The 25,641-nt window shown below is 36.1% G+C and overlaps 2 long non-coding RNA genes and 1 other non-coding gene across 4 annotated transcripts; all 3 read left to right on the top strand.

Moving 5' to 3' along the window:
• Positions 1–781: 781 nt before the first annotated feature.
• On the top strand, positions 782–3,497 carry LOC125583944. Of its 2 annotated transcripts, none has more exons than XR_007320955.1 (2): positions 782–3,093; positions 3,199–3,497. It is a non-coding gene; the product is annotated as an uncharacterized LOC125583944 (long non-coding RNA). The 2 variants fall into 2 exon arrangements; XR_007320954.1 differs by having other exon boundaries at positions 782–3,099.
• A 1,565-nt stretch (positions 3,498–5,062) lies between these two features.
• LOC111204046 lies at positions 5,063–8,806 on the top strand. The gene is made up of 2 exons (XR_002656468.2): positions 5,063–7,182; positions 7,298–8,806. It is a non-coding gene; the product is annotated as an uncharacterized LOC111204046 (long non-coding RNA).
• Positions 8,807–25,009: 16,203 nt separating this feature from the next.
• On the top strand, positions 25,010–25,116 carry LOC125584635. Its single transcript, XR_007321546.1, has one exon. It is a non-coding gene; the product is annotated as a small nucleolar RNA R71 (small nucleolar RNA).
• Positions 25,117–25,641: the final 525 nt, after the last annotated feature.

Genomic DNA, 25,641 nt, shown 5'->3' with positions numbered 1-25,641 from the left:
ATTGTTGTATCGGTAAGATACTGACGTGATGTTTAACGTTAGGATTCGTCTATTTAATGTTGTAGTATTGTTGTATCGCTAAAATACTTATATGTTGTGATGTTTAAGACAATGGTCTCAATGACTCTATGAATCTCTAACTATCACAAGTAAATGGTTCGACATGTACGTAGGCTTAACAAACAAAGATATGAAACCCTAAACACAAAATCACTTCTTCACAATTCAAGCCAAAATACATCCTTTAATTTCACAAATCAATATTCTATGTTTTTTACTTTAATCTCTAATTATTATACAAAGCTCTATCATTTCATGTCCAACTCACTTTCAATTTTCACCATCTATTTCATATGTAGCTATATTTCCTAGGGATTCGGCGCCGGAAATGTTGATTTCCTCAGTCGGTGGTGAAAAATATATATATATATATATATATTGAAAGTGAGTTGGATGTGAAATCTTGATTATCTCACATTGATACTACCATTTTCAATTCTTATCGGCAATTTATTTTCAATTCGCAATAATACAAATGTTCTTGCGGATCTTCAATTTTTTTTATCCTAATGTTAGCTAATATTTTCATTTTATTAATATTTATGCTAGCTAATATTTACTCACTTATCCAAAAATAATGATGTTATATTGGATCTTCAATTTTATCGGTTCTTATTTTTTCCACTCATTTGAATATATATATTGTGTTATCTATTACAACAATGAACCGCTAATTGATAAATGGTTAATAAAATGTTACGACATACTTGTCATTAATTGATACATGGTTTGTTAGCTGATTAATTATTTTATCAAGTTAGACATTATTTGATATGTGGTTTGTTGGCTGATAAATTAGTTGATACATATTTTGTGGGTTAATACATTATTTGATAAAATGTTTGTTATCTGATAAATGACTTGATACCTGGTACATGTTTTGTCAGTTGATATATGGTTTAATACTAAATAATTGATAAATAGTTGGTATAATGGTACAAAAGATTCATCGTTAACTGCTACATGATTTGTGTAGCTGATAAATGGTTTGGTAAATAGTTTGTCAGCGTGTAGATTGTGTAATACTTGGTTTTTTAACTGACAAATGGGTTGATAAATGATTTGTGAGTTAATAAGTTGTTTGATAAATCGTTTGTGATCTGATACATAATCTTTTACAAGGTACATGTTTTGTTACCTGATGAATAATTTGATATGAAAGATTGATAAGTAGTTGGTATGATGTTACATAAGACTTGTCGCTAATTGATATTTGATTTGGTGTAGTTGCTAAATGTTTTGAAAAATGATTTGTCAGCTTGTACATTGTTTGATTTGTTAGCTCACAAAAGGATTGATATATGGTGTGAGTCAAAATGTTGTTTGTTAAATAATTTGTTATTTGATATATGATTTGTTACGCGGTATATGTTTTGTTTGGTGATGCATAGTTTGACATCGAAGAATGAGTAAAAGAAAAGATTTAAAAATTTGAAAAATTGTGGAAATGAGGAGATAAAAAAATTGCATGAAATAAAGTGTAAGAGGAAAAAGAATCACTACAAAAAAAAAACCATCATTGATAGCAGATTGTTATAGCACGTTTTACTAAACTGCTATTGTATATGAGTTAAAAATTTCAGAATTTTATAATAGCTTTAGAAAAACGCTATGATATAGTGAAACCTAAAATAACACTTAATTAATGCTATTTTAAAAATTAAGTGAGCGGAAGGATAAAACCATTGATTCCGCCAATAGTTACTGGGAAAATTGACTTAAGCACCAAAGACATTATTTAAGCGGCTTTAGTAATGCGATCGAAGACATATAATAGCATTTTTCGAACACTAAGAAAAACTAATTGGACCCTAAACCTAAACATGATTTTAAACCCTAAACTCTAAAGAGAACCCTTAAAACTCTAATATTTTCATAGTGTAACTTCAAATCCTAAAAATTAAACTCAAAATTTAAGCTTCTTAATCTTAAACTATCATTTTATAAATACAAATTTTAAATCTTTAATCAAACCCGCATACCTGGAATGAAGTGGATAAGTTGAAACCCTAAACCCTACACCTATTTTAAACTCTAAACTCTAAACATAAATTTTAAACTCTAATGTTTTCATACTATAATCTCAAATCTTAAATTTAAACTCAAAATTTATTATTCTCAATCTTAGACTATAACTTCAAAAAAAAAAAAACAATTAAATCTTCAATCAAACTCTATACTCTAAACTCTAATTTCAAACATAAACTATACATCCACTAAAAATAAACTTCAAATCTAAATTTTTAAAATTAAAACACAAATCTTAAACATAATATTTCAATCTAATACTTTTCATACTATAATCCAAAATCTTAATTCTAAACCCTATATATCATACTCCAAACTTGTATCTTAAACACTAATTTTTAAGTGAATCTAACTAAATTCATAATAGCTTTTAATTATATAAATTAAATCATACCTACAAAATATATAAGCACTAATTAAGATTCAAAAACTTGAAACATAATCATTTAAATCATTAACTTTTTTTGGAACATTTAAATCATTAAATTAATTCATATGATTTAAACTGCAAATTAAAAAACTTGTGTCGTTAAGCCTTCTGCGACAAAAAAAGAAGAAGGGAAATCTAACTTCTTTTTATCCTTGTTTTCTATTGGTCGAGATAACGATGGTGTGGATCACTAATTTTAACCATTGATTATATTTTAATCAGTGGACCAGATTGATTTTTGGTCTATTTGTTTCTCTTAATCTTACGCGACTTTTGCTTTCTTCTTCAATTGTTCATTTCTCACACACACAACACAGATTCATCAATCAAGCTGGCCGCCTTCTGATTGTGCGACGGAGACCAAGCGAAGTGGTGGAACAGAGAGAGGAGATAGATCTCGAAGATTCAGTGAAAGGAGAAGACGTGACGGTCGGTCTCGAATGCTCCCTCATGGTCACCGATCTCTAGATCGTCCCCGTTCTCACCAGCACCAGCACCGACGCACTCGTCACCACCACTACTCCCATCGATTCCGTCGCACTCTTCACCACTACCACAGTCATTTCTCTCTCTCTGTCTCTGTCTCTCTCTCTCTCTCTCTCTCTCTCTCTCTCTCTCTCTCTCTCTCTCTAATCTGCTTTATTTTGGTGAATCTGACTTGTTTTGTTCCGATTTTGTAGATTAACCTCCATTCTTCGTTGATGGGACAATGGCTGAAGACCTTCACGGTGGTGGAAGAAGACCTTGACGGGATAGTGGTTGAAGACCTTGACGGTGGAAGAAGAAGAGGAAGCTATGGCGGCTGGAGTCTTATTTTTTTTTAGGTTTAGGTTTTTCTTTAAGATTTGGTTTAGTGTAAACCAAGTTGGGGAAATTGTGTTGGTTTGACTTTAGTGTTTAATTTTGGTTTTGTTTTGTAAACCGAAATTTATTTTTAAACCCATTTTAATTTATAAATAAAATTTATTTTATTTTAAAATATAAAAAAAAATTGTGTTTAATTTCAATTATTTTATTTTAATTAAACTTACTATTGGTTTAATGTAGAAAAACCTATCATAGAACGAAAATAGTGCTATAGGTAAGTTAATAACATCATTCAAGTATTGCTATCGTATCTACATATTTTTTAGCGTTTACAAAAATGCTAACTATCGTAGGAGGGGTATCTATAATGACTGTTCTATACATATCATTTATGAATTCGCTATCAAACATCTAATACAACATATTTCTAGCGCTAACAATGTACATATTTCTTGTAGTGAATGGAAGAAAGAAGAAAGAGTGTAAGAGGAAAGAGAGTGTAAGAATGTAACAGAAAAAATAGTGTAAGAATGTAAGAGAAAAAACGGTGGAAAAGTGTATGAGGAAAGATAGAGTAAATATGGCCATTTGTGAAAATTCAAAATAAAAAGGTATATCAATCTACACATATGTCAAATAAGGTGTAGTTTGCTAAGGGCAATCTTATCGGTGTCGTTTTAAAAAAAAAGGTTTTTTGACAATTAATATTGCTATCTTGATGATTTTTTTTTTGTTTTATAAAAATTTATTTTTTAATGATTATGTCAATGAATTAGAAAATGACATTCTAAACACTTTTCTTTTCAGAACTTTTCTCTTCTTCTCTCTCCTAATTTCTTTGAAAATTAATTACTTTTATTACTTAGATACTCAATACAAATTGCCATTGGACTTGCTCTAATATTTCATCTATTTGAAGGTATTTAACAAAATCTCTCTTATTTTTACAAACGAACTAGAGGTAAATATTTGGTATAGAGCAATTGATATTAAAAAATATCTTATTATAATGAAGTGTTGGTACTTTCTTGTAATTCTTAAACGGCATGACATTCGCAAACTATGATATGATATCATAGAAGTTTTGAAAAATAAAATAAACTGATAATGTAAATGTGTGCTAGATTTCTTGAAATTTAAAATGTAAACATATCAGTTTTACCTTAAACTTTCCGACATGACTCCGCTAACAGAAATAGTACCATGAGTAACATATACAATATTAAATTTTTTTGAAGATTTGAATGATAAAGAAAAAATGGATTACACGTAGAAACATCGCTTTTCCCTGCTATAATATGCATGCTCTAGGTTTCTTAGTTGATTAGCTGTAGGCAGTGTTTTTAAAACCGGACTGACACGATGGTTGAACCGGGTTCGACCAATACATAGCCGGGTTGGGTTTAAAATTGGTTCTACCATGAACCGGTCACGTAGCTGGATTGGATCTCAAGATTACTAAACTGATAAAAACAACATAAGCTATCAAAAATCAATAAATCATCCATTTAAACATAAAACTAGTTTATATTTATAATGTTTTATGTTTGAAATTCATTTATACTTTAATTATGTATCATATTTACTAACTTTACTTTTATTAGATTTATGTACTAAAAACATATTAAGCCAGATTATTGAACCATGTTTGACCCCGTCGAACCATATTGAACCGTGACCCAAAAATTATCCGGTTCAGGTTTTAAAAACACTGGCTATAGGAAGCATCACTTCCCCAATGCTATGTGATGCTTGCTCCAAGGTTTTTTTATTTTTAATTTTTTTTATTGTATGTATTTTATTAACTAAAGATAAGACTGGACCCATTACATCACGATGCCACACTCTTTGTCCTAAATTGTTTTTCGTTGATAAAATTTTTTATCCAGAATTTTACATGGTTTGTATAGTTGATAATTGGTTTGATAAATAGTTTGCAGCTTGTATATTGTGTGATACAAGCTTTGTGAGTTAATAAAGTATTTGATAAATTGTTTGTTATCTGTTACCTAATTTGTTGCCTAGTACATTTTTTGTTAGCTGATGCATAATTTGATACCAAAGATTGTTAAATACACTAAAAGAAATATGAGTATTTATAGCACTAGCGGATAGCGTATTTTGTGTTTCTTCTATAGTTAACATACTCTTTACTTTTATATAGCGTTTGTTAAAATGCAAACGCTATGTTTGGTTGCTCCAATTTTAATTGTGCCAACGCTTTTTAGAAACATAGTATACATAGCAATGTCAGTTTTAGAACGCTATGCAAAATTAAGGCGGATAATAATTTCATTTTCCCTCTCACCCTCGTTTCACTTTCCCTCTCACTCCATTTCATTTGTCAACCCTCCAAAACCTCTAAACTCCAAATCCTAAACCCTAAACCATAAACTCTATAATCTAAAATTTAAATACAACCCCTAAAACTAAAATATTTTCTTATTTTAATCTCAAAACTTAAAATTTAAAATTTATAAAAAAATAATTTCAAACCCTAAACTATATCATACCCCAAAATTAATCATATACCATAAACTCTAACTAAAAATTTTAAAATTCTATTTTTTTTTTATTATTCAACTTCAAATCTTCAATTTAATATGAAAGTCTAATCTAAGTCTTAGATTTAAACCGAAAACGCTATACTCCAAACCCTATAATTCTATATAAATCATAAATTTATTTAAATAGATACTTTACATAATGTATTTTTTATAATAAAATATAAAAATATAGCTAGTCACCTTGTTTTTATATTTAAACACAACCCCTAAAACTCAAATATATATATTTTTTATTTTAACTTCAAATCTTATATTTTAATTTTAATATTTTTAATTCTCTAGACCTCAAATACTTTGCTTCAAACCCTATGTATACCATAAATTTAAAATCTAAACACTAACCGTAAAACATTAATATTTTCAAAATTGAATCTTAAATTTTAACTTAAACTAAAAATTTAATCTCCAATCGTAAAATCTAAACTCCAAACACCATACTCCAAACTTAACTATATACCCTAAAGTCCAAATTCTAAACCTTAATTCAAATTTCAAACTTAAAACCTAAACTCTAGTTCATAAACTCTAAACTTCAAACCCTATACTCACACCTTTATTCTAAACTCCAAACATTAAATCTAAACCTTAAATCATTAGTTTTCAAACTTAATACATTAAATCTTAGTTATAAAAAAGTAATATAGATGATAATCTAATTTTATATAAATAAAATTACTTAAACAGACAAATTATACTATTTAAACAACTATTAAATAAAAAAAACAGTTTTTGATTGGTTAATTTTGACATTGATGCTTTTAATCCAATGGCTATAAATCAGTTTGTTTTGTTAATCCTCCTCTTTATTTCTCATTGGCCAAATCTTTATGCACAAGGATAACCTTTTCATCCGTCGGATGAGATCTAATCTGACTGTCCAGATTTGTTAATCTCCCATTTTCTTAATCTGATGGCCCAGATTTGCCGATCTCTCCTTCTCTTTCCATCTCTCATTTTCTTATCTTCAACATACGAGATCTATCTTTCTCTTCAATCCCATAATTTTTTATGGTTTCTAAAGATCGATGAAGCTCATCTCCTCTTCTCTGGTGGTAAAGACCTAGGCATGTCTCTTCATCACCACACAGAGCCCGTCTCCTCATCACCACACAGAGCCCGTCTCCTCATCTCACCATCTCCCTTCTCCGGTTTGATACAGATCTCGTCCCCTTCTCCGTCTTCATCTCCATACAGAGCCCGTCTCCGTCTTCATCTCCATAGAGAGCCCGTCTCCGTCTCCATACTCAACACATGTCTTCTCTTCACGGAGGATACGAGACGACGACAGGGGTATCCCATCTACTCTGTTATCTCTTTCTATTTCTCTTTCGCTCTCTCTCTCTCTCTCTCTCTCTCTCTCTCTCTCTCTCACGTTTTTGATTCTGATTTTGTGTTTTGTTCTTAGTAAAGAAGTTGACGGTGGAGGCTGAAGAAGCTTTATGGTGGTGGTCTCGGCATTAATAGTGGTGGTTTAAGTTTATGGAGGAAGCTTAAGAAGCTTGATGGAGGCCTCCACGACCATACGGATCCGACGCAAACAAGCTCTTCCTCTGTGAATCCGAGTTCTCTCAGTCCCAATCTTTATTTGGTTGACTGAGTTCTTCAATGATGGAGAAACATCTCCTCTATTACGCCCAAATCTCATAACTCAATCTCCCAAGGATCCCATCTAAAATTATTTTCTTTTTATTTAATTTTAATGCGAAAGTTAAGTTAATTACACTAATACCCCTAACCGTAATATACAGATATCAATTGATTTAGTTTTTTATTCTTATCTTTCTTTTTCCTTTTCTTTCACTTTTCTCTGCCACAACCGTTCATTTTTTTCTCTTTTCTTCCGGCGACTTTCTCTCTTCTCTTCTCTATTTTCTCTGTGATTCTCTTCTTTTTCTCAGTAAACAGTAAAACAGATCCACTGTAGATGATGAAAACAACGGTCGAAGGTGATAGAAACAACATCAATGGCGATTATTCCACTTCTCGCGCTTTAGAACTGTTCAAAACGGCGATGGTTCAACATATGCACTTCAAATCTTTTTCTTCTTGCGCTTCACATCAATGGCGATTCTTTCTCTTCTCGTGTTTTATGATTATGGGATTTTATTGTTTTTGTTCCCCCTTTGCAAAGTATGTTTCGTGTTTTTTTATTTATTTTCTTCAGATCTGGATCCAGTATAACTCGGTATTACTAACTCAGTCGAATTTGGTATAACTAACTCAGTAGTACCTAGTATTATGCAGTATAACCAGTAGAACTTAGTCGAACTCGGTATAACTAACTTAGTAGTAGTACTAGTAATACTTAGTAGTACTCAGTACAATCGGTATAACTCGGTATAACTACACTCGGTAGTACTCAGTATAACTAATTATAATCTGGTATAACTACACTCAGTAGTACTCAGTATAACTCGGTATAACTACATTCAGTAGTACTCAGTATAACTTAACATCAATATTACCTAGTAGAACGAAGTATAACCTAGTACAACTAAGTAAAACTATACAGTATAATGTAGTATCCGAAATTTAAAAATTTTGAAAATTTTGAAATTTTGAAAATTTGAAAATTTAATATATTTGAAAATTTGAATTTCGATATTTTATTATTTAAATTAATAATTTCGAAAATGCAAAAAGGCAAAATCGGATATTCATATTTCATTAAAGCAATATGGATATAAGGGATTTGAGAGGCCCATAGGAGATTGGCTCACTACAAATAGGGGCATGAGAGGAGTTGGCTCTTATGTTATTAGGTTTAGTTGGTACTTAGTAAATATGTTTAGGTTTATGTTTGGTTTAATACTTTTCTTTATCTAATTAGATTTACGTTTAATTTGTAAATCATATTTCTCTTTGTAAACTAGTGTAATTATAATTCAATTTGAATAATAATTTTCCTTTTTAATATATAAACCCATTTTAAAATGTTAAGTTTATTTTTATTTTTATATATGACAGTATGGATCAATATCAGAAATAAAATGCTATATTAAATTATTTATATAACAAAACGGAAATCGCTATCTAATTAAAACATACCGTAGCAGAAGCAAAAAGTGCTATCTAAAGTGGTGAACCTATTATTGCGGCCGATGATACAGCGTACCTAATAACGCTATAGTAGCGTTAGATAGCGTTTTCTCGGCATAATTAATACTCGTTTTTCTTGTAGTGATAGTTGGTATGATGTTACAAAAGACTTGTCGTTAATTGATACATGATTCGGTGTAGTTGATAAATGTTTTGATAAATAGTTTGTCAGCTTGTACATTGTTTGATTTGTGAGCTGGCAAATGGATTGATACATGGTGAGTGGATATATTGTTTGTTAAATGATTTGTTATCTGATATATGATTTGTTATGTGGTATATGTTTACTTTGGTGATGCGTTTTGTGATATCGAAGAATGAGTAAAGGAGAAAATTCAAAAATTTGTAAAATTGTGAAAATGCCGAGATAAAAAAGAGGAGGAAATCGAATGTAAAAGGAAATAAAATGAAAGTAAGAGAAAATAGAGTATAAGAGTGTAAGAGAAAACAGAGTGTATGAATGTAAGAAGAAAGAGAATGTAAAAGTATAAGAGGAAAGATAGTGTACGTAAGGGTATTTGTGGAAACTAAAATTAAAAAAGGTACAGCAAGCTAAACATATGTCAAATCATGTGTAGTTTGCTAATATTTCCTGCATTTGAGGGTATTCAACAAAATTTATCTTGTTATTGTCTTAGTTTACTTATTCTTCTAACTCAATCTATAGGTCTATAATATTTAAACAAATTTTGTTTTTGAAAAACTCAGTTTATCTAAAATGTTCTTATTTTCCAAAGAAATTTTAATTCTTAGTAAAGGTATTTTGATCTTTTAATTTTGGGTCTAACAAATATAACGCAAATAAATCATGAATTTGGATCATAATAATCAAGATTATCCTTTAAATTAAATTCTCAAATGAAAAAAAACATTTTATCCTACACAAAAAAAATTTAATCTTAAAAATAGTTCATAAAGTCAAACCGTTAGTGGTATGATTTTATTGTACACATAAAATTCAATAAGAACTATATCTTTTTTAAAACACATTATATACAAACAATACTTTTATTATACACAAATCAGTAGGAAACCAAATTCAGCCATGTGTGTTATTATTTAAAACACAATTACTCAAAATTACAATATAACAATGTATTATAACAATATGCTACAACCCATCGGGATCATATCAAATTCGACCACGAGATATATCATTTTCTAAGAAATCAGATTACTTTATATACACATCATTATTTTTGGAATTCAAAGAAGAAGAAAGCAGACGGAATGCCCAACTTTTACCTCCCACATTGCTGAATTCAAGTATGTATATATATTTTCCTTAATTTTTAATAAAATATATTTATCATAATTTTCTCAGAAAAAACGTCGAAAATATACAAAACTCCGATTAACGGGGAAAGAGAAAACCTAGATTACAAGCGTAAGATTACAACAATCCAAACATGCATATCTGATATTGGCGAATGAGCTAACACGAATGTTTAATATCTTTTAAAAATTCAAAATTTAAACCTTTGACATATTTAAATAATTAAATATTACAACATAATTATTTATTAGACAACATTCATCATCTCCGATGTAAGAATGTAAAAAAAAAAACTACCATGATATTCTTTTACATTTTTATATTTATCACCTTATATAAAGTTCTATTTCAACTCTAGTTGTAAAAATAATTAATTTTCTTTAGTCAAAATATAATATGTAAATAGATTTTGATTCGTGTTTTAAAAGCGAGAGATTATTTTTAAAATTTATAGTTACATACATAATATACAGTTGTAGATAAAAGTTTAAGTTATAGCGACAGATTATATAAATTTTATATGTAGTTTACTCATTTTAACCTGTTCTAAAAGCAGATGATTTTTATTTAATTTAGTTTTAATGAATACAATTTCATATTTATAAAAATAAACTAGATTAACTATTTAATTTAATATTATTTGTAAGATTTGATATTATATATCAAATTTATGTTCGGTAAACCACACTTGGAATGTGGATTTACTTAAACCATATATTCACATGAATGATGTGAATTTTTTTAAAGTATGGCGGTTAATCATACCTCTAATCCAGTTACATACGAACAATATTATAAAATATCTTAGAAGTATACAACGAAATTAAGTTATAGAATAGAAAGTTATACGTACACATGTAACAAGGCGCAAAGTTTTATGGACCAATTACTACACTTGTGGCCTAAATTTGGAAGCTACAATGCTTTACAAAGTTGAAACATTTTGTGTGGCAAGCAATATCATAATGTTTATTAGTTACTAAGGTTGTAAAGTTAAAAGGAATTCAGTGTGATACAGGATGTGAAACAGAAGAGGAACCAATAAACCAATAATTCAAACATGAGTGTTCTCAAAGATTCCTTCTAATCCATGAATATTTCCATGTTTTTGGTATTTTCGAATATGGATTATCTACAAGATATTTTCAAAGATCAAAATCTCAACTATTCCCATGGATTTTGTAGTATATTTGGAAAAATTAAATAACAAGATTTATAAAAATAACATGAGAACCCACATGAGATTTTACGCGTAGCAGAGATAGAAGGCGAACTGTGGAATGAGGAACAACACAAACGATTTGAAAATTCCAGAGGATAAGTACTTTTTGCAAATAATTTAACAAGATGGTGTTGTGTGATGGTGTTATGTGGATTGAACATGGAGCGAGCAAGATAAGTTTTCGGGACAAGGATGGTTCTCCAATACGAGAGTTTCAAATGACATATTAATGGGTACAATGAATTTTTTCGATGAAGCATGTCTCTTTTATATGCAAAATGTGAAGCCTTGATTTGGGTCATAGAGTGCATGACGACCCTAAAGTTTTCGGATGTAGTGTTTGCAACAAATTTTTATCAAATTGGAAGATAGTGTTTTCACAGACAGAATGACAAGCTTTCACATCTCATATGAAAAAAAAACATCGATGTAAAAAATTGTTCTCTCACTTTGCAATCAAACTTATTCCAATAGTAAAAAATACAATAACGGATAAACTTGCACGAGATGGTTGCAATGGTTGCCTTTTGCAGTGTATTATTTTGATAATTTGTCCATCTCGAAAAAGTTAGGGCCTAGTGCTGGTCCAAATATTTTGAATATGTTCTTTAATAAGTATAACCATTAAAATAATTGAATCCTATTTTGTAATGTTTTTTTAATTAGGGCTTTGAATTCGGAAGAAAATTAGTGAAATAAAAATTAGACTATGTGATTTTGCACTGTGGACACACTTTCAAAGCTGGCCTACCTACCACTAAATTGGATTTTTGAGTCAGTGACTAGTTGGGAACACTTCAGTTATTGTTCGCCACAAAAAATGGCGATGAAAAATTTAAGAAAAATACTCTTAGATAGTCATAAAAAAATTTTTTTTGTCACAAATATAACTCATAATTTTATAAATATTGTGATGTGAATTATAGAAACTCTTGTTCACCAAGGTTTACTTGTATTCGGTCTCCAAGTTAGACTCTCTATTGTATCCTACATAAGGAGTTCATTATTCATGCAATAAGATACTGGTATTCATCTTTCTCTCTTCTCTACTTATAACACGTTATCAGTACGAGTCTTTAATGTTGAGCTGAAAAGGCTTTTGTCGATGATATCATTTCACCCTCGCTCTGAGGTAAGACAATCGTCCAATCTTTGACGAGATCGTGTCGACTTATAAGCTTATGCAGAATCTCATAATGATTACGTTCGTAATTAAGTTCGTATGAACAGTGGCGGACCCAGAATATGTTTTCAAGGGTGTCACTAATTGGACTTGGCCCAAATTAAAACTGAAATAAAGGAAAAAAAAAGCTGACAAAGAGGTTTGAGCACAAGTTTCTAAGTTAAAGGGGTGCCAAGTGGGGAATAAATACACCAACTGAACTATGTATTTTTCCATTACTTGATACAAACTTGCTGGTATATAAATTTAACCTGTGTCAGGTGACTCCCCTTTACCCAACGTGGGTCCTCCTCTGCGTATGAATGATTTTAATGATTTTGCTTCAGGCGTGCTTTTTGGTGATTTTACTTTAAGTTTATAAACTTTTTTTATTGCTTATACATATATGTTATTGTCTCACACGTTCATTGTTTAACTCTTTATTGATTTTACATCTTTGTATTAGCCCTGGGACGGATACGGATATCCGAGAAATTTAGGTATCCGGATCCGGAACCGTCGGATCCGTAGATTTAATATCCGGATCTGGATTCGTGGTTTCCGGATATCCGGGTTTCGGATATCCGTCTCGATATTCTATTATCCGCGGTTATCCGGATCCGTCAAAATAATTAAAAATATTTTTTTTAACAAAAAATACTAATTTTTTTAATATAATACATAAATTAAATATTTATAAATATATTTATATATGTTTATAATATTGTAAAAACTAAATAATATTATAAGATTAATTCATGTATAAATATTAATATATCAAATATAAATATTAATAAAGTTTAAAAATTTAATCTATTTTAAAAATACGGATCCTGATCCGCATATCCGGACCTAAAAATTAAGATATCTGGATCCGGATTCGATTTGCACGGATCCAAGATTTTATTATCCGGATTCGGATCCAGGCACCCCGGCTATCCTACTTTGTATGCTTATTGTTTTTCTAAAATCTATCACACTACTGATTTAACTTTAGAGTCACACGCTTTGAATTATTTTTAATATGCATTGAATATATCACCTTAACTTGAAACCATTGTTTATGTGGTTGAGTGCATATAATTAATAATATTATTTATGTGGTTGAGTATGTTTCTTTGTACTATCTGATGTTAGGAGTTTTCAAGGCTCTTAAGACAAATGATGTAGTATAAAAGATTGTCGAACCAATTCTAAGGGATTCGAAGCACCGAGAATGCAAGTACGTACTTAATCTAAGTGTATCCGATAATTTGGATGGTTTTAAACTACTACTAATAATAGAATGCAATAACAGAACAATAAAACAATAAAAGAAGTGACTTTTTTTGGTTATGATAAAAGATAACTCATGGGTATAGGAATTAGACCTTGGGTGATCAAATTTCGAACTAAGGATGACAAATGATCAATCAAACTATCAACCTTAAGCTTAGACACAATCTTAAACAAACTCTATGTCTAGATGAATGTTCATTTACTAACATATTTCAAACATCAAATGTCTTTGGTTGAATAATATGAAAGCAATCATTACTAACAAGTCTATTGGCTATCTTAACACCTTTAACAACAAATGTCTTTGGTAAAGTATGTTAAAAGCTTAGGAGAGTTGTCTCAGGCATTTCATCAAACACCTTGTGGGTGGGAAATGCCTAAAGATCAACTTTTGAGAGGCCAACTCAGAAGATGCATTATGAGTACTCTACTAGCAAGGAATAAGAAGGATCTACACTATAACATCTTAGATCTAGCTTAATCACTCGTAATCTCTCTAACCCATGAATTCAAAAATGGATTACTCACTACTCTTCATGATTCCTCTTAAACCCATATTGGATTTCAGATTAATCATGTAGAAAAATACAGATAATAGATATGAAAACAACAGAATTGCAATAACAAAATGATCAATTCAATCAAGAGAGGAACTTTCCAAAGGTTTTTTGGTGGTTTTTTCTTAAGATCCCAGATAATCTGCCTCCTTGGCTTACAAAAAGTACTTAAAATTAGGTTTAGAAAGTAAAAACGTGCATAATGAAGTGACCAAAAGGCCCTTGAGTAAACATGAAGTCGAGCAAACAAAAGGCGCGCAGCGACCTCCAGTAGTCGCTCCGAGAGGTCGCTCCAGGCTTCGGGAGCGACCTGGAGGGGTCGCTGCGAGACGTCGCTGCGAGACGTCGCTCCGGGTCGCTCTCGTGTCTCCGAACGATGAAAACGCGAGCGACTTCTCCACGTCTCTCTGGTAAGGTCGCTATCGTGCCTCCCAGAGATGAAAACGCAAGCGACTTCTCTGCGTCGCTCTGGTAAGGTCGCTCTCGTGCCTCCCAGCGATGAAAACGCGAGCGACTTCTCCGCGTCGCTCTGGTAAGGTCGCTCTCGTGAGGCAGGTCAGAGCGACTTGACGGTGTCGCTCCGGGAGGGTCACTCCCAACGCTCTGCTCGTCCAATGATCACCTTTACACCTCTTTTGAGCTCCAAATACACCCAAATATCTCCGAAAACTCCATGCGGTACTCCAATACCTAATGAAGACTTATGGATGCAAAATGCAACCTAAACATGGCTAAATCCTAGTCTATATGATCAAAATGCACATGGGTGAGCAAATACACAATGAAAATATGCAAGATATCAATTCCCTCAAACTTGTTCTTTTACTTGTCCACAAGTGAACTTTCTAGAACTCCTAGGGAGAGAGGTTTGAAGGTGGGAGCTCATAGCCAAAAGAAACACATCTAGCACTCAATTCAAAATTTAAATCCAACATGAACATACTCTCTTATTATACTCTAGCTTCTCTAGGCCTATCTCAACTCTTTTTGCCCTTACAATCATCATCAAGCATCCACACATTCAAATCAACCAACTCTCACATTCATTAAGCATAAAACATCAGGTGAATTCTTGCAAATGGTCATTTGGTCCAAATCATTTGGTTGGGTAAGGGAAGACTTTTTATTCAAGTGAGTCAAGAGGTTCAAGATATATGATCTTTAAGGTGGTTTACTCTCGAAACAAGTAGCCTTAACATTGCACATAATATATCTAAGAAATGGACCAACTCATGCATACAATGCTCAATCTCCATTGTTATACCATTTTCCCAAACATATAAGTTACACAATCACTTCCCAATGTCAAACCCAACTCACATCTCTCACCAAAAGAACCCAAGAACACTTTGCACATAAAACTCTTTTTCTTTAAAATCTATAAAGGATTTTCCTCAACTTCAAAACAATCTTAGCTCCTAACAACTTTGCTAGCCCCCTTTTCTTTCTTTTTCTTCTTCTTTTTTTTTTCGGGGGCCAAGACTTTTCATGAACTCGAGCTAGATGTTTATCTACTAATTCCAATAAGATTATCCATTTAAACACAAAGAGTCTATTCTTTTCCTTCGAACTTTTCATGCTTCCAAATCATAATCACAATACTCACCCCACCTATAGCTAGACAATAGAGTGCCTAATCTAGCAAGAATGAAGATCAAGCATTGTCGTTCCTGATACTCTCAACATTATGCACATGTAAGACTTTCCGAAAAAGGCCTCACTCATCAAACAATGAAAGCTTAAAAGGAGGAAAGAGTTTTGGGAGTGGTGTACCACTCGATTTTGTCAAAAAGATTGACATAAAGGATGTGACAACTCAAGTGTGTATATCCATGACTCAGTACACAAGGGACAATAAGCAAGAAGCATTAAGTTCGTTCAGTTCAAATAAGGTTGTAGTTGGCTTCAAAGATTGAGTTTCAGCAACTAATGAGATTCAGGAAGAGTTTTCAAGGCTCGAAACATACAAGGCTTTTTGAGAGATGCAATAGCTACTCGAGTGTGAGATAGTGTTCTTTACAAGGCATCTTAAATCATTGCTCCCAATGCAAGTGAATGCAACATATATGCTCTAGACTCTCCTAAAATTGCAAGTGATGCAATCTATATGTTTTTTTTTATGCAAAAAGGTATGTGTGCACGACTCAATGCAAATTCATCAAAGCAAACATGATCAAATACTTGGTACCTCCCCCAAACTTAAGTTACACAGTCTCTGTGTTGTCAAGTAGAGGGAGATACCCACAAGAAAAAAAGCTAATATGCAAAAATGAGATGGTATATACAAGGGGAAATAGTGAAGTACCTTCAAGGATAGTGAGTAGGGGCAGAGGCCCCAACATCGTCGTCGTCCGGTGGGAACGTGGTGTAGTAACCCCCAGGTGCTAAGCTGTAGTCTCCATACCATTGTTGGCTCTAAACCTCGTCAATCTCAACCTCACTATCTGAAGAGGCTAGGGATGGAGACTTGTTTCCTGAGGTGGAGGGTTGAATGGGTGGGTTCCTCCATGTTCGCTGGAGCTGTCTATCAGTGAGGGGGAAACCAAGATCAGTAGGCTGAGGTGGGGGCTGGGGTACTGATGTGTTCGCGAAGGCGAAGTCCGCTGAGCTACATCCAGCTATGCCTCCTCTGGTCAAGACATCGGCCACTTTCTTCATGAACTTGGCTGAAGTCTTTGCTTGCTTCTTCACCGTCTTGCTCAGCGCCTTGCACTTGTCCTTCAGCTTTTCTATTGTCCTGTCTTGTGCCTTGTTCCATCTCTGAAATCGACCAATATGCTCATGAGCGTCACGAAGCGCACCAGGAGGAAGAACCCCATCAAGTGGCTTGAAGTAGTAGCACAGAGGTCCATAGACGGGTACAGATGCTTCCCTAGGAGGTTCGTAATGTCTCGTCAGAATACTCCTTTTCCTTGGTGGAGCAATGGGACCGAGAGACCCGTGTTTTCCAAGAAAGTCTTCCTGGGATATGTTGAAGCTGATAGCTCTAGGTCTCTCTAAACTCGTCAGGTTCTGGTTTGGAAGAACCACTTCGACTGGCTTGCCCTGCAAGTAGTAGTGGTAGACGTAGTCCTTCCCATACATCCCACTGAAATAGGTGGCAATCCTCAAGTAAGTGCCATCGATGAACTTAGGCTCTGCTGCGTCCTTTCCCAAGGGAACATTCAGAAATTGGATCAGTGGTGTGATCATCCCGCCTATCCCAACCTTTGGGTGCGAATCAGTGGTATACCATGCCCAGTCTCTGTAGTTCTCGAGACGATTCACGAAGAAGCTAACCATCCCGAAGGTAGCATAGATGTCGGTGCTTGGAAGGGGCAATGCTCCAGGTGGGGGGTAGGGGCGGATAGCCGGGCAGAGCAGTCGCATGTCTTCCTCGGTGACATTACCAACTTGCTTCCATGGGTAGAATGCATGGACGAGCATCCTATGGAGGTAGCGTACAGACGGGTGCCGGATATGTGAGTTATTGTCAGCCCCGGTAGAGTGCTTGTTTCCAGTGATCAACTTCCAAAGCTCGGTGGGGAGGTTTTCACACTTGGGAAGGGAGTAGTCTGCCAAGTCTTGGAAACCCATGACTCTCCCAATGTCTTTGAAGTTCATGTTGTAGTCTCTCCCATTGACCTTGAACCTGATTTTGCCCCATCCTTTCCTCACGTGCGGAGCGTCATGGTAAGTGACCTCAAGGGAAGACAAGAACTGACAGGAGACATCCCTGTAGACAGGGTAGGCCATGGTGAGGAGTTTAGGCATCTTTAGGTGCCCCAACATTGCCTCAATATCAGAATCGAGACCCAACTCCTTCAGCAAATCAAGGTCGGCGAATCTGGTTGGAGTCCAAGTCACCCCATTCAGCAAATGATGATACAGCTCTTCCACAGATGGAGTTTTCGCCCTGTCTCTATCAACGGCAACCTCCTTCCCTTTTGACATCTTGGCCCTCTTTGTAGGAGCCTGCTCATCCGCACTTTCATCGCCACTCTCCTCGTCTGTGGCAACTGCTACACTTTTTCCTGCCCTCTTCTCCTGCCCTTTTGCCTTCTTTGCAGCCAAGGTTTGCTGTCGAGAAGTCCTCTGTGTCCCAGAGCCAGTCTGTTCCGAGGATAAAGCTTTCCCTCTCAATGCATATTCTTGTTTCTCAGCTTCTTGCTTCTCAGCTTCTTGCTTCTCAGCATCCGACTTTCCCTTAGTTTTCTTAACCATTGGTACCTGAAAAATTCAAAACTTGGAAAGGGATAAGTTGATGAACTTTGCAAATGAAAATTGCAAGAGTAAATTCAACAAATGAATAGCAATTTAAACTCAAGTTAACTCAATACAACTATTTCACTCATTAGTCACTAAGCAATCAAGCTAAGAGTAAATAATCACACTTCTCAATCTGTTAAAAATGTGACAATTACATGACAAGTAAAATTCAATAATCAAAGTGGTTCTAGAATGAGATAATTCTTTAATCAAACCTTTCAACACCTTAACATACTAACTTACCCACTAGCACCCTCAATTGAGGTCAATTTTGAAAACCCCCAAATCTATGAACCCTAATTTTGTCAAAGTTCAAATTAAACTCAATTTCACCATTGATTCAACAACCCAACTTGATAGATAAGCTTTCCCTAGTTTATTTTACCACAATCTAGCAAGAAAATGACCAAATTTCGATTTTCAAATTCTAGGGTTCATGGACCTACGAATTTGAATTTAAAAACTCAATACCTTGCTTTGGATGAAAGGTAATGGTGAATGGGTGGTGAGGAATAGACTACAGGGGCGAAAGCTTGGATTTAGAAACAAGAACTTGTTGATTTGGGTGAGAATTGAGAAAGTTAGGGGATTTTTGGTGTGGGTGAGTTTGAGAGAGTATGAGTGTTTATGAGAGGAGGAGAGGGTGAGGAAGATGAAATCGTGGGTGTTGGGTAGGTTTAGGGGCGTCCGGTTCGGTTTAGGTAGATTGGGGATTGGTTTATTTTAATTAAACCGGGTTTAAAACGAAGAAAACTTACCTGGACCGGCTCGGGAGCGACTTGAGGGTGTCGCTGCGAGAGGTCGCTCCCGGGTCGTTTCTTCGCGAGCGACCTGGCTGTGTCGCTCCGAAGACGTCGCTCCCAGATGGAGCGACTTCATGTGCTCGCTCTAGGAGGTCGCTCCGAGAGCGATTCTCGCGTATCCGACGCCATAAACGCGAGCGATCTCGCTGTGTCGCTCCGGTCACGTCGCTTCAGCTGGAGCGACCTTATGGTGTCGCTGCGGAACATCGCTGCGAGGTCGATTTCGTGCCCAAAAACCGCGAAAATGCGAGCGACCTGATTGTGTCGCTCCGAAGACGTTACTCCCAGCTGGAGCGACCCTTCACACTCGCTGCTGATCCTCGCTCCCACGATCGATTCTCTGCTCAAACCGGATCGATCAAGCACCTGCACACCTCTTCAAAAAAAAATTCTCTCTTTTTTTTTTAAGAAATATGATGAAAATGAAAATACTAATGCAATATGTACAAGGATACGCATGAGACTTCCTCCCAAGTGAGCTTGTTTTAAGTCTCTAGCTTGACTTTGCCTCCTTTTGGATTAGGCCGGGGTAGGATCAGACAGTGGAGTTGAAACCCCATCTTCCTCGGGTGCATCTGTCATGTAGAGCTTAACCCTTTGCCCATTGACTGTGAAGTCTCTTCCATCAGTACTCCACAAAACTATTGCTCCATATGGCCTAACCTCCTTGACCTTGAAAGGACCGGACCACCTTGACTTAAGCTTTCCTGGAAATAACTTCAGCAAGAGTTGTAGAGAAGAACTTGATCTCCTTCTTTAAACTCTCTCTTCAGGATATTCTCGTCATGGAAAGCTTTAGTCTTCTCCTTGTAGATCCTTGAGTTCTCAAAAGCATCCATTCTTATCTCATCAAGCTCATGTAGCTGAAAAAGCCTTTTCTCATTGGCACTCTTGATGTCAAAGTTCAGCAACTTTACTGCCCATAGTGCCTTGTACTCAAGCTCCACTGGCAGATGGCAAGCTTTCCCGTACACTAGGTTGAAAGGTGTGGTCCCCAGAGGTGTCTTGTAAGCTGTCCTATAAGCCCAAAGCGCATCATCAAGCTTAAGTGATCAATCCTTCCTTGTAATCCCCACAATCTTCTCCAAAATGGACTTGATCTCTCTGTTAGAAATCTTAACTTCCCCACTTGTTTGAGGATGGTAAGGAGTTGCCACCTTGTGCTTAACACCGTTCTTCTGGAGAAGTCCCTCAAGCAGTTTGTTGATGAAATGAGACCCTCCATCACTGATTACAACTCTTGGAACCCCGAACCTTGGAAAGATGATGCTCCTGAACATCTTGGTTACAACTCTAGCATCATTGGTGGGACTTGCAATATCTTCCACCCATTTGGAGACATAGTCAACGGCTACAAGGATGTATTTGTTACCAAAAGATGATGGAAATGGCCCCATGAAGTCTATACCCCATACATCAAACACTTCAACTTCAAGGATTGGATTTTGAGGCATCTCATTCCTTTTTGTGATGTTCCCTCTCCTTTGGCATGAATCACACTTTGAAACAAAGTCCTGTGTATCCTTAAACATATGTGGCCACCAGAATCCAGCTTGTAGCACCTTCGCAATAGTCTTGAAGGTAGCAAAGTGGCCTCCATAGGATGATCCATGACACTGTGTAAGGATCCCATCAATCTCCTCATTAGCAACCACTCTCCTATAAAGTTGATCCTTGCAGAGAATGTAGAGGTAGGGCTCATCCCAGTAGTATCTCTTCACATCCTTGTAGAACTTCTTCTTGGCATAGCCCACAATATTCAAAGGTTCTTTTCCTGTGGCTAGGTAATTTACCAAATCAGCATACCAAGGTTCTTTCTCCTCTGTTGCCTTGACTTCTTCAAGCTTCCTACCAGTCTCACAAACTGCCATCACTGCTCCAATAGCCATGATATGTTCCTCATGAAGTCCTTCGTCAATAGGAATGCCACACTCCACTCTCAGCCTGGAAAAGTGATCAGCTACACCATTCTCAACTCCTGGCTTGTCTTTGATCTCTAAATCAAACTCTTGAAGCAAAAGGATCCATCACAAGAGCATGGGTTTTGCATCCTTCTTGGCCAAAATGTGCCTCAAGGCAGCATGATCTGTGTAGACAATGACTTTAAATCCAACCAAGTAGCTTCTGAACTTCTCAAAGGCAAAGACAATGGCCAGCATCTCCTTCTCTGTTGTGGCATATCTCATCTGAGCATCATTCAGGGTTTGGCTCGCGTAGTAGATCACATGGGTCTTGCCATCTTTCTTCTGCCCCAAAACAGCTCCCACAGCATAGTCACTAGCATCACACATGATCTCAAAGGGGAGATCCCAATTAGGTAGCTGGACGATCGGAGCACTGATGAGTTCACCTTTCAGCTTCTTGAAGGCTTGTAGACATTCCATATCGAAGCTGAAAGTGGCTTCCTTGCACAGCAGTCTGGTCAATGGTCTAATGATCATGGAGAAGTCTTTGATGAATCTTCTGTAGAACCCAGCAAAACCAAGAAAACTTCGGATGTCTTTCACTGTCTTTGGTGGTGGCAAACCAACCATAACATCAATTTTGGCCTTATCCACCTCAATCCCCTTCTTTGAAATCTTATGTCCCAGCACAATCCCTTCCTTAACCATGAAGTGACACTTCTCCCAATTCAGCAAAAGGTTGGTGTCTTCACATCTCTGTAGGACCCTGCACAAGTTTGACAAACAAGCAGAAAACAAAAATTCATAGACAGAGAAATCATCCATAAACACCTCCACAACATCCTCAATTAGATCAGAGAAAGTTGACATCATGCACCTTTGAAAGGTGGCTGGAGCATTACATAGACCAAATGGCATTCTTCGATATGCGAAGGTACCATAAGGACATGTGAATGTCATTTTCTCTTGATCATTGGGATGTATGGGGATTTGGAAAAATCCTGAATATTCATCAAGAAAGCAATAGAATGGATGGTTTGCAAGTCTCTCAAGCATCTGATCAATAAATGGAAGTGGAAAATGATCTTTTCTAGATGCAGAGTTCAGTTTTCGGTAATCAATACACATTCTATGACCAGTGACTGTTCTTGTTGGTATCAATTCATCCTTGTCATTTTTAATTACAGTTATAACACCCTTCTTTGGCACAACATGCACATGAGATACCCATTTAGAATCTGAAATAGGATAAATCACACCAGCATCTAAGAGTTTAAGAATCTCTTTCTTTACAACATCCTTCAGGTTAGGATTTAACCTTCTTTGATGCTCGACAGAAGTCATTGATTCATCCTCAAGATGTATCCTATGCATACACAAAGAGGGTGATATTCCTTTGATGTCATCAAGAGAGTAACCTATTGCTTTTCTAAATCTTTTAAGTGTTTTCAAAAGTTCAGATAGCTCAGTTTCAGTAAATTCACTACTCACAATGATTGGGTAAGTTTCATTAGGACCAAGGAATGCATACCTTACACCATTGGGGAGAGGTTTAAGCTCCACTTTAGGCGACTTAAGCTCGCTCCAGTCGTCTTGTTGGGTGTCCTCTTGTTGAATGACTGAGGCTTCTTGATGAACCACTTGTGGCAGCTCCTCATACTGATCCTGACTACCAAATCCTCTGTGTGAATCCAGCATCATCCCATAGGCAGCACTCTCCAGGTTCTCAATCACTTCAGCTTCTCTCTCTATCGTCAAAGCATGCTGTAGAGGGTCTTCTAGTGACAACTCTTCAAGGAGCTCATCAGCAAGGGCGTCCATCTCTTCAATGTAGAAAACTTGCCCTTGAACTGTTGGTTTATTCATTACCTCCTTGATGTCAAAGTGAAGAACATGCTCTTTACCCTAGTGGAGATCAATCTTGCCCTCTTTCACATTAACAATTGCTCCTGCTGTAGCTAAGAAAGGCCTTCCAAGGATTAAATGATCTTCAGCTTCCTCACCCATCTCAAGCACCACAAAGTCTGTAGGGATCTCATATTTTCCAACCATAACGGGGAGGTCTTCCAAGATACCCACATGGTACTTCCCTGAACGATCAGCCAATACCAGAGACAGTCTACACTTCTTGTACTGAGTGAAACCAAGCTTCTTAGCAACGGATAAAGGCATCAAGCTGACACTAGCTCCCAAATCGCAGAGACATCTATCAAATACCATAGGTCCAAGAGCACAAGGTACTGTGAAGCATCCTGGATCTTCTAGCTTCTTTGGAACAACAAGCCTCTGGATGATGGCACTGCACTCATGAGTGAGAATCATCATGCCCTCCATCTCTTTCTTTTTTGCAGCTACAACATCTTTCAGGAACTTGCTATATTGAGGAATCATCATCAAATCATCAATGATGGGCATTGTGACTTGAACTTCACCCATTTGCTTCTCAAATATAGCTTTGTACTTCTCTAGCAGTTGCCTCTTGAATCTACCAGGGAATGGAAGTTTGGGTTCATAGGGAGGAGGAACAAAATAATTCTCACTTGCTGGAGCAACAACTTCACCATCTTTCACTGTTTTCTTCTCTTCCCCAACCTTTCCTTTACCCTTGGCTTCCACAATCTTCTCCAAGATTTCATCATTGATTTTCTCATCAAAAATCACCACTTCATCATCTATGTTGATGGCAACCCCCTCACCTTGTTTCTCAGCATCCTTGGTGAGAGCTCTCTGAGGTAACTCCTTACCACTCATGAGGGTGATAGCTTTCATGGTCTCCTTGGAGTTTTGCTCAGATTTTCCAGGTAAAGAACCTTGTTGGCGATTTTGTTGAGTGTTCATGGCAGCAAACTGGTTCTCCAAGGTTCTGAACTTGTTGTTGAGCTCATTGTAGCTTCCATCAATCTTTGAGTGAAGGTTCTTCAACTCATAACCAACATGCTTCTCACTTCTTGTCTGAGACTCCAAGATTTGTTTCAGTAGGGCATCAGTGCTGTTGACTTGAGGAGTAGAGGTAGAAGGATTAGCTTGTTGTTGGGAAGAATGGTGTCCTTTGTTGTTGAAACCAGGAGGAGGGTTTTGTTGAGGCTGATAGCTGCCTTGCTGGTTGTTCTGAGGCTGGTAACCACTCTGTTGGTTGTTGGAATAGGATTTCTGTTGGTAGTTGTTGTACTGAAAGTTGGGCTCTTTTTTGTACCAGCTACCATTATTGTTGATGAAACACAGCCCTTCTTGACCTTCCAAACCCTCAACCTCATGGACAACAGGTGGTGTCTCTTGGCTTGGGTTACCAGCAAAGTGCAGCTGCTCTTGGGTGGCTTTATCAGCAATGAGGATGTCTATCTTATCCTGTAGAGCTTTAAACTCCTTCCTCGTCTGCTTGTCATCTGTTCTACTGCCTCTGTCGTTGTCTCCACTGTAGACTGCATCACTCTTTACCATGTTGTCAACCAGCTCTTCTCCATCTTCCTCAGTTCTCCCCAAGAAGAACCCATTGCTAGCTGTATCCAGTCTGGCCATGTACTTAGGAAGAGCACCCCGGTAGAATGTGCTTAGCAAGCTTTCCTTAGAGAAGCCATGGTGTGGGCATTGAGCTTGGTAGCCCTTAAATCTCTCCCAGGCTTCACTGAATCCTTCCAAGTTTTTCTGTTGAAAGCTGGAAATCTCATTTCTCAGCTTAGCAGTTCTTGAAGTAGAGAAGAACTTCTCCAAAAATGCTTTCTTGCAGTCATCCCAGGTGGTTATAGAGTCGCTGGGTAGAGACTTATCCCACTGACGTGCCTTATCCCCTAACGAGAAAGGAAATAACTTGAGCTTTAAGGCATCTTCGGACACACCATTGGTCTTTGACAACCCACAGTAGCTGTCGAACCTGTCCAAGTGATCAAATGGGTCCTCTAGAGCCAAGCCATGATACTTGTTGTTCTCGATCACGTTGAGGAGTCCTGATTTGATCTCAAAGTTGTTGGCTGCTATAGCTGGTGCTCGGATTCCCAATCTATGACCATGAATGTTGGGGCGGTCATAAGTGCCAATGGGTCGAGCTGCTCGCTGTTGGTTTTGTGGAACGTTGTTAGCTCCATTGGCGTCCGCATCATTTTGAGGTATGTCTCCCATATCAGTATCCAATCTCTGCAAGTGAGCCTGTTGCGCTTCTTCTCTTCTCTTTCTAGCACACTCTCTCTCTAAAGCTCTGATGTCTGC

The sequence above is a fragment of the Brassica napus genome, chromosome C3 (genome assembly GCF_020379485.1).
Source record: "Brassica napus cultivar Da-Ae chromosome C3, Da-Ae, whole genome shotgun sequence".
Lineage (NCBI taxonomy): Eukaryota > Viridiplantae > Streptophyta > Magnoliopsida > Brassicales > Brassicaceae > Brassica > Brassica napus.
Note: the sequence above shows the minus strand (reverse complement) of the source record. Positions and strands in the feature narration are given on the sequence as shown.